Source organism: Pleurodeles waltl, chromosome 6 (assembly GCF_031143425.1).
Source record: "Pleurodeles waltl isolate 20211129_DDA chromosome 6, aPleWal1.hap1.20221129, whole genome shotgun sequence".
In the NCBI taxonomy this organism is placed as follows: Eukaryota; Metazoa; Chordata; class Amphibia; order Caudata; family Salamandridae; genus Pleurodeles; species Pleurodeles waltl.
Window position 1 is genome coordinate 1,448,743,238 of NC_090445.1, and position 10,879 is coordinate 1,448,754,116.

Here is a 10,879-nt window from a genome sequence, read left to right on the forward strand (position 1 = left end):
GGCGGTAGGGGGGGTCAGAATCCTCATGGCGGCGGAGCGTGCTCCGCCGCCATGAAGGATTCCCCCGAGCAGCGGTAAGTCGGCGGGAGCCCGCCGACTTGCCGCTTCTGACCGCGGCTGAACCGCCACGGTCAGAATGCTCGTGGGAGCACCGCCAGCCTGTTGGCGGTGCTCCCGTGGTCGGTGGCCCTGGCGGCCACCGGCCGCCAGGGTCAGAATGACCCCCTTTATCTTCTCAATGACACGTATTCCATTTGTTAAGGTATTCTTACTTGTTATCAATCCATTTTAAATTGTCCACTTTCCTATCTTTCTGCCTTAGCCACTCTAACGTTGAAAGTAATTAGAAGAAGAAAAGGTGTATTGCTTGGTGCCCGCTGAAATTATTATGACATGCTATTAGTTGTCAAAAACACAGTTTTACCCCATTAATTCATTTAACATTTACATCTACTGTAGCAAAAAATCTATGTTTGTTTATTGTGATGGTCTTTAATTAATTCATACCTTCTACTGCATTATGTGAATGAGGTGTGGGGAAAAAAGTCCCTGTGACAAAGAATGTAGGGAATGAGCAATGTTCATTGACTGACTACACATAGTATAAGTGTTTGCGATGAGAGCGGCAATTCATGTCTTCTTCTTTCCTTGGTTCATCCAAGTGTTCCTGCAAAAGGCTAGCCCCTAGAGTCCTGGTGGGAGATAGCCACTTGGCTGAGTCTCCAGAAAATGAAGTCTATTGAGATGGAGCATCGCCAGCTGGTGATCCTCAGGGAGGATTAGGAGGAGGAAACTGCTTCTGCTTTGGAGGGTTCCTCAGGTCACCATTTGTTTGCATCCTGGCCACACCATTGCCACCAGTAAAGACAGTCAACATCCATAACAGACACTCACCCATCAACCACAGAGGCCCTCAGGCAGCAAAAATTGCAAATCAGAGAGCAGGTGAAAGAGGCACAGTGTGACTTTGTCAGCATCCAGCACAAAATTTTGGAAGGCTGGATGCCATGGATGGACTGTTATGTTTGGGAGGTGGCAGGCCTTATTGAGGGAGTTGAGGGTGAGAAGAACGTCTGGGGACAGTGTAATTAATGTATAGCTTAGGCTTGTGTTTTTTTAGGTATTAGGAAGAGGGTGTGGGTCTGTTGTGGGCAGTGAGGGTGGGAAGAACAGTTGGGGCTGGGTAGTTAGTACTAGTACATTTAGTGAGTTTTTGAGGATTTAGAGGGAGGGGTGGGCCTTTAGTGGGAGGTAGTCGTGGGATTAACATTTGATGTTAATAATGGGTTCCTTTTTTTCTTCAATAAGTTTACTTTAATTTGTTTTAATTTACTTCTAGTCATTACTGCTTAGCGTAGAGTCCCTGTTAATTAAACAGGAAGCTCCACCAATGTTGAAGTGAAAAAGGCTGAGCTCTGCACCAGAACCATTGCAAAGCAATTTCCTAACTGAATTTATCTCAATTGAGCTCTCTTTAGTTTTTCTCTACCTGATCTCCCTTGGCAGGTTGGTTAGGTGGGTTACTTTATCTCCTTCAGTCCACCCACTGCAATCAATCAGTGTTGGAAAACTGGCCAAGACCATGCCAGGACTGTCCTATCTTCATATGTGTTGAGTTTCTGCAGTTGTAAAGATGTTACTAGTAAAATACCTTTGTGAATAGCAAACAGTAGTAAACTTACACAAAAGTGTACGTTTACACTTGTGAATCAGGCCCAGAGTGAGAAGAAAATCCAAGATAGAGACCATCATCAAGCTACATAGTGTAGAGTTATTTCCTAAGGTAAGCATAATGTAACCTTAACACTTAGGACACAGGAAAAGGTTTCTGTGAGGCATAGATTGCAGAAACAACTGTACACTTCCTTTCCTTGGCCAGCCTTTGTTGTAATTTATTCTCAGCATTTTGACATACCTTTCTTGCAGTAAAGGACGGGTGGCATGTGCTAATTTACAATTTTTGTTAATATCCTCCTTTAAAAGTTGGGATATCTTTAAGGACAACCACCCTGCTAAGTGTGAGATCAGTTGATGGTGGACAGTAACAGCAGAATAGATTTCACAACTTGGGCAAAGAGTGTTAGGGATTTTATGAATGGATGGGTAGGTGGATTAGGAAAAGGTGAGAGATAGACAAATACAACATTCACCATGTCGATGAGCATGTGCATCTGCCATAGAAGGAAGCTGATAGTTCAGTTACTAAATTCAATAAGTCTTTCTTTATTTTTAGTATCACATATTCCCAAGTTAGCTAATCGTTACCTTGGATAGAAACATGCAAAATAGGGATGACCGACACAGTTACAAAAATATTTATAATAAATGAAACATGACAGTGTTTACAAGTGGATGGTGCAAATGCATTCTTCTGGCATTTTCTGTCTTTGGTGCAGGGCTTTACCACAGAGCAGGATCACCTTGTAGGTTAGTTGCAGAATAAAAGGCCGGTGGAATGTAAAAAGAAAATAACAGTATTAGATTCAAGGTAAGAATGGTGAGTGAGGAAACAAAGGATGGAGCATAGGCTGGTGTACTGGCATACCATTTACTAAGAGTCAATCTCATGCTGATTCCAGACAACCGGAGAACTAGCTGCATGCACCAAGTTGATCCCACAAACAATACAAAAAACTGTGCCATCATGTAACATGACCATACAACAATCACTTATTTAGAGTTTTCCACTCAAGCCACTAGTCTGCATTACCCTAATCAATGCACCTCTTTCCAGTCGACATGAGTAGTCCTCTTTGAGTCGTCTTGTTCCCCATATAAGTAGATGGATCCAGAATGGTTCTGATTCTTTCCAAAGTCTGTGGTACAACTGAAGATTGTATTAGTCTTTGCCACCTCTTACAGCTTGGTCAGTCCTTGCAAAAAATGTCTGTGTCCTCCGTGACTAATTATTTGTGCCATGCACACTGGTCTATTCAAATTAACTTACAATAGCGAGCTAATATAAATATGTACATTTTTATTATTACTTTTTAAGCAGTCATATTGTTCCTCTTTTAATATGTAAAGCAGAGTTCATCCTCAAACTCAGGTAGGGTCATCTGGAAGATAATCAGCTGCCACATTTGTGATATCAAACCAATTGCACTCATCCACATTTGTGATTTCTTGAGCCTGGTAATTTGTTTCGGTACAAAATGGTTATTCATTTTAAACAGTCTCTCCAAGTTTCAAAGTGAGAAACTTGTCCTTTCTCCTCAGTAGATTCTTACTGTGTCTTGCACTGAAGATATCACAATTTCCATATATAATGCACCCTGTAGTTCATATCTTAATAGATTGTTCATAGTTTACCTATAAACACAAGAATAAGAAAGTTCCACCTCTTCACATTTTGAAATTATTATGGGATTTTTTATGTCAAATCCAATTCTTAACAAACAATAAGAAAATAAACATAATGAGTACAGCATATCCAGAACCCACCTCCTTTTCCATGTGCAATGTACCTCCAGACTTACCAGTTTATATTATTTCAATCCTGTTCCACTGATCAGGCACAGACTCAAATACCCTGTTAGTAGCATAACTAAACACAAATACATTTGCAACTTTTTGGTATCATTTTCAAAGGGGGGAGTGTGTTAGATTAGGCTTCCAGATTATTTTTGTACATATTCCATAATTCATAAGGAACAGAACACAATATGTCAATTTGCTTGGATCTCAAGACCAGTCCCAAATTGTTGGAGCAACAGGGGCCTTCCAAGATATGGCTATACAACACTTCACCAGTACAAGCTTTAAGTCAACAAAACCTATACATGTTTAGTCTTAGTAGAGGCTGGTCCATTTGACTGTGACAGCTGTCCCAACTGCACTGATGTCAAGCTCTGAAGATACACTGACTACCAGACATGCTAAATATTTTCTTTTCAGGCTGCTTACTTCAGGCCACTTATCCTCCTTTCCATGGCAATAGGTCCATCGTCTTGATCAAGATATAGTTCTTCTGGGTGATCCACATAGTATTGGTCCATCTTCTCAATTGTCATTGTTGTTGAATACTTGCTGAGTTTGTGTTGCCTAAGCCTGTACACTTTAATTTAAGTCATGACATGGGAAACCAGCCCTTTGCAGATGTTGGAAGTGATAGTGTTGTAGCTGTTGGTTTATAAGTAGCCAGCGTAGTGTTCAGTGCTGCTGGTGCAGTTGTGTCATGCTTCAGGAATAGTCAGAGCAAACAGCTTTGCACCCTCTGGAGGTTGAAGGTTGCACTTCTGCCATGTCCTCAAATTTGGAATCATTCATTGTTTAGGTCACACACTTTTCTGATGATCCAGTTCTTGTGAATTGATACATCCGATGTTGAGAAAGGAATGAACGTGACCAGTGCTTTTTGTACTGTGGAATAGATGTACTATTGGGAGAACAAAATCTCTTTCTGCAGCCTTTTATTTGTGTTCAAGGGAAAGATTAAGCTATTGGCCAAAGCAGCTTCTTCTTTATTGGCATTGCTAAATGTTTTCTCCACCATTTGCAAATGTTCCTGCAGCAAGTACAACAGAGAGATTACTTGAACCATGGCTCTGGTCATCCTGGCTGACTTCCTGTGTCAGAATCTCAAAAAGCACTTGTATTTGGATCTGACACTCCACTAGCCCCACTTTGTCCACCTCCATCATCTTGACTTTGTCAGTTGCATTTTCTCTCCTTTGTAGTACGTAATCATTGGTGGGTGTATACCACTCAAACAGGCACTGCAGAATTTTGTAGGTGGAGATCCAATGTGTGGGAATCCCCTTGGTTGAGGGCTTTCAAGCTTTGAAATAACCAAACTGAAATGAGTGCACATTTTGTGACAGGTGACTAGTATGTTGTTCACTACTTCATTTTTGAGGCAGTCTCATTCAATTAGGTTGATGCAATTTGCATCCTGCATTAGCCATGGCTTTGGCAATATTACTGCCATTGCCAGTTGAAAATCCAGTGCTGAGACTTGTGGGTGGAAGCCATTCTTTAACTTTGGTACTAAATTCATCCAAGATGTAGGCAGCTGCATACGCTTCATCCATGATGAACATCACAAGTATTGAATGCCACCACATCCGTCAAAAAGCATCATCAGATGTGAGACCAGTGGCTAGCCATTGTTTCACTCCCTTGAAGGATATCCATGAGGCACATGTCATCAGTTGCTTGACAACTGGTTCACATGTCTGTCGTAAGGTGGATGGAATGAACAAAGCTCTCCTTCATTTGAACTATGAATGGCATACAGGAATTCAGCCACCTCTTTTTGGAACTAAGCGCCTGGATGCCATTCACAACCACTGCCTGACTTACAGAAATGCTGCATAAGAGGTCAATTGCCTCTTCACTGAGGGCAGCGGGGGATGGGATGAGGGGTGGGTGCCTGTGGTAAAGGAGACCCCTGTTCTTTTAGGGGGGTGGCTTTGCCCAACTTGGGGGGGAGCAAGAGGGAGGTGGAGATTGGAATCTGAGTGACAGACAATGATGCAGGTGGGACAGACCCTGTGGGGTCTGCCACCAATAGGGACCTGTTTTCTGTGGAGACCTCCGAAGAAGGTGTAGAGCTGCTGGTCTCTGTGCCAGTCCCCTCACTACCCATATCACTGTGTCCATCGGTGTCCGATGTTTCCACACCAGACACACAAAATGAAAAGCTGTTTCCCTGCCTTCATGGCTAGTGTCTTCTTTGCCTGCTGCTGCAGATGCTGAAAAGAGACATACAACATTTTTATCATAACTGTGCAAATCCTAATGGTCACAAGGTTACCTAACAAAACATTTCCTAATTTAATTTTTTCACCTGCTCAAAGTCTATAAAACTTAGGTATACTGTACCATTACCTCTTGCATGTAGGGAACATATTATGGACCAATTTGCCCTCGGTTTAGGAAATTACCTTTATTAGTCCCATTTCATTTTAGATCATTTCACTTAAACACTTCAAATTCCTCATGGAATTATTTAATACCTCTGAATGCTACAGATTGGTTGTTCTGGTTGTTTTGAATAGTCAACTCGCAAAATAAATATCTAGAAAAAAATGCTGTAACATGTACATTGCCATCAATAACTCCTGTGGTCCAACACTAATTCATAATCTGGACATAACAAAGGATACAAAAATGTTGTTTGTGGTAAGTGTAACTCTGTCACCAATGTGTACGTATTCCTATCTGTTTCAATTAATCAAGTCTATCTACTAGATTAGTGCTTGTTGAAACAGACTGGCTTACATGCACATTTGTGAGGAGTAATCTTCATGCCAATCTGCTACTGTCAACATTAAATTATTTGAATTGTGCAGTAAAAACATAATTATCAAATGTTTTTGCTCAGAAATATTGCCATTCCACTCATTTTCCTAGTCAATTTCGAAATCATCTGCTGCGTACCCCAGGGTTCATCCCTCAGCCCGACCCTCTTCAACGTCTACGTGGCCCCGCTCACTAACATAGCCCCATCCCACAACCTCAACATCATCTCATACGCCGACGACACCCAGCTGATCCTCTCCCTTACCAAGGACTCCGCCAAGACCTACCTCCACGAAGGAATGAAGGCCATCGCCAAATGGATGAAGAACAGCTGCCTCAAACTCTATTCCGAAAAGACGGAAGTTCTCATCATCGGCTCCAGCCGCTCCGCATGGGATGACTTCTGGTGGCCTGCCACTCTCGGAACTGCTCCGACTCCCACCGACCACGCATGCAACCTAGGATTCATCTTGGACCCCTCACTATCCATTACCCAGCAAGTCAACGCCATCTCCTCCTCCTGCTTCAACACCCTCTGCATGCTCCGAAAGATCCACAAATGGATACCCACCGAAACCAGAAGAACAGTCACCCAAGCCCTCGTAAGCAGCAAGTTGGACTACGGCAATGCCCTCTATGCAGGAACCATGGCCAATCTCCAGAAGAGGCTGCACCGCATCCAGAACGCCCCCGCATGCCTCATCCTGGACATCCCCCACCTCTGCCACATCACAGACCACCTGAAAAACCTGCCCTGGCCCCCAGTCAACAAGAGAATCATCTTCAAACTCCTCACCCACGCTCACAAAGCACTCCACAACACTGGACCAGAATACCTCAACAAACGACTCTCCTTCTACACCCCAATCCGGCATCTCTGCTCCGCCGACCTCACCCTCGCAACCATCCCACGCATCTGTAGAACTACAACTGGTGGTAGATCATTCTTGCACCTCACCGCCAAAACTTGGAACACTCTTCCCACCCACCTGCGCCAGACCAAAGACCTCCTTACCTCCAGGAAACTTCTCGAGACCTGGCTGTTTGAGCAGTAGCAGCACCTCCCACTACCTTCTCCCCCTTCCCCTCCTCAGCGCCTTGGGACCCTCACGGGTGAGTAGTGTGCTTTACAAATCCCTGATTGATTGATTGATTTTGGACCAGGTGCTAAATATTGTTTGGTCATTATATCTACTCACCAATGTGAAGTCAGAAACATCCACTGTATCATAGGTGCATTGTATGCCGTGTTACCAGTATAGGGCCAACACTACCTCCCCACATTTGTGAGTATCACACCTGAAAAAAATCACAATTGGGGCCTGTTTAGTACAACTGTCTCTCATAACATAGACAAAATCCTGGCACCTCTTTTTTCTTACGCAGGCATGCTTCTGCTCAAATCATTGGGCTGTATTAAGGAATCTAGTGGCATCCTTTAACACAAATCAATAAACAAAACACATCATCATACATTTTGTGCAAAACTATAAGTCATTGCTGTAACAAAAAATAGTTAATTAAAAACTAAGATCTCAAAAAACTAACTTACCCCCTTGATGCTACTATTGGGTTCTAGCTGCCCATCAAAGTCCTTGTAGGCCCCTGCAAGTATGCGGGCCATTGGGGGGAACAATGTGTGGCACACACGATTCCCACATTGGGAGGACTGGCCGAGCTGGAATTCAGATGACTTACAGGTCCAGTGTCGTAGGTCCTCCCTCCTTTTTCAGCAATGTATGCTATGTTACTTATAGACCCCAGGGTCTGCACGTTCTTGGTGATGGCCTTTCATATCATCTTCTTGTGCTGGGCGTTGACCCATATGGATAAGAAAAGAGAAAGAATAATATGTTTTGTGAGGTTTTGTTTGTCTGTATTGCTGTGACACAATTTTGTTAAATCTCGCACAGGCATTTCTAAACATTTTGTACAAATTATTTCCCAAAATGTTATTTTACTAGGAAATATTAATTTGTAGTAACCTGTTAAGTACCCTCATCACTTTTAATGTCCTCATCTTACAAATCCAGGCCACAAACATCACCGAGGCCAGGGGTCAAAAACATTCTGTGAATTGGGAGCTACTTCTGATCACTACAAATCATTGTGAGATACTGAAGGCTAAAGTACGTGTAGATTCTTATCACACACACAACCACACAGCTTTATTGGCTTAATGCCTAATGTTGTTAGAGCCAGATACTATGGTTTGAACCACACATAATGAATAAGGGCAGTATGGAAGTGTTGCCATGTGTTTCAGTGGAAGCATTTTTTGGTTATGTATGAACAAGTGTGTATATAGGAATGGGACATATTATTATGGGTGATTGAGACCATGTGCCACATATACTTGAAGCGCAGGACATACCTTTCCCCATAAGTGGTACCAGTACACGGATAATACATACATCTACTCATTTATCAGAAAATGGAGTAAAATTAAAGTGAGAAAAAAATATTCTGAAAAGTTCATAACTTGAAAGTGTTTCCTTCTGCTTTATATTTCTATCATTTCAACAAATGACTGTATTTTTTCGCTTTACTTATGATACAGTGTCTACTGGCCACTGGCAGTAAGGGGCGTGCACTTTGTAAGTTGAAATCATTATTTATAAGTAAATTGACATGAAAAGTCACCTTATTCATTCAGATGACTCTTCATTTCAACTTGCAGACATTTAAAAACGTTGGTAAACATCATTATGTTCTAAGCCAAATTATTGCGTTGACTACACTCCAATCACAACACATTGATCATGAACTAAATGGGACAAATTAGCCTGTGTTTAAAAATTAAAAGAAACAAGTTAGTTTGAAATACATTTTCCATTCAAAAATGAACCTGTTCCTGTGAGTTCCCATACAGCTGGCTGTACAGGCGCAGCACCTCTTTGGTAAGCAGTTCCAACTCCTCAGTAGAGACGTTTGGGGCCCTGCCACCTACTTTGCCCGGCACCGTGGCTCCCAGAGGTCGATAACAGCAGCAAAAGTGGAGGAGAGGTTGATGGCTGCAGTGTTTGGAGGCAACTGAGCTTTTTTCCTAACACTGCGTACATGTACATGACGTACGCGATTGTCGATAGAGACGGACACAGTCATTGGCTTTCGCACTTTGTCGTCTCACCCCACTTAGCCTATGGCTGTGTCTGTCATAGAGTGTTACACCCACTACCCGGTCAACCTTGGCTGATACCCATCGGATTGCTAATGTCCTGATGGCAGGTCAGGCGGCCACCTTTTAGGATGTGAACCAGTGTATTTTTAATCGTAAGTGCATCACCACCACTCCAAACGGTGGCAGTTTGTTTACCAACGTAAAATACGTACAACACTTTGAACAATTTTACATATTATAATATTATTGTGTTTCAAATCGCTATTGACATGGTGTATTTTATACTTCCATTGATGGAATTTTAGAATAAATAAATAATGTGTACATAATAAATTTGGAATGCACTATTTACACATTATTTTTTAAAAAATATTAGACATGTGAAAAATTGTTATTCTAAGTTGCAACATCACTAAAAAGGATTTGAACGTATATGTCACAAAAACATATGACATTTTACAAATACATGAATTGTGTGTTGATTATGAAAGTAGTGTTCGTCAATTTTAAGTGATATTTTATTTTTACTAAATGCAGACATGTGAACCCAGGGAGAGGGAGAAGATGACAGCCACAAGTGTTCAGACCAATTCAAGATGTTGCCAAATGAAAGAAAGGGATATTATTTTAAAAAATCAGATTGAATAGGCAAACTATTCTGAACTAATGCCATCAGCTGGAGTCAGATCTTCTGCCTCACAATAGAAATCCCACAGCAATAACACCAATAGTGAAAATCATGACAGAACTTCATTTTGTGGCTACACTCTCGTTCCACTATATTGTGGTAGCATCTGGAGGCATGTCACAACCAACTTTCAGTGGTGTGCTACAAGAAGTCCTTTCTTCAATGATGAGATACAACCCAGCTTCATCCAGTTTTCACGGCATGAGGATTTTGCAAATGTGAAGGGGGACTTTTATGCTGTGGGTGACCTACCACATGTGGTTTGAGCAAGTGATGGCACACATATTGTCTTAGTGACCCCACACAACAGGGAACAGGTCTAGTGGGAGAACTTCCATTCAATCAATGTGCAAGTTGTCTGCTTACTGGATTTGTACATCTCAAGCATGCATGCCCATTTCCCAGGGTCAACACATGATCCCTTTGTACTACAGAAAAACAGCATACCACTGCAAATTTCACAATTTGAACCTCAGAAGGCCTGGATTATTGGTGCTTTATTTATAGTTTAGAAATGTAAAATGGGTTGAGATTTTTTTTCTCAATATATTTTTTTAATTTTATATAGGAGACTCAGCTTATCCTAACCGACCATGGATGTTAGCACCGCTGAGGAACTAACAATGCGGGGGAAGTCTGCTTCAATGAGGCCCATAGAAGAACACAGAGGCCGGTGCAGTGGGAGTTTGGGCTCCTGAAGGCCAGATTGCTCTGTCTGGATAAGACCGATGGAGCCCTCCTCTACTCCTCCGATAAGGTGTGCCAAATCACCGTGGCCTACTGCATGTTGCACAACATATCCCTGCGCTGGAACACACCATACA

The 10,879-nt window shown here is 42.1% G+C and overlaps 1 long non-coding RNA gene across 1 annotated transcript; it reads right to left on the reverse strand.

Moving 5' to 3' along the window:
• Positions 1–2,962: 2,962 nt before the first annotated feature.
• On the reverse strand, positions 2,963–7,688 carry LOC138300956 (uncharacterized). Its single transcript, XR_011205045.1, has 2 exons — positions 7,446–7,688; positions 2,963–5,696 (listed from the first exon to the last, which is right to left on the reverse strand). It is a non-coding gene; the product is annotated as an uncharacterized lncRNA (long non-coding RNA).
• Between the last annotated feature and the right edge of the window lie 3,191 nt (positions 7,689–10,879).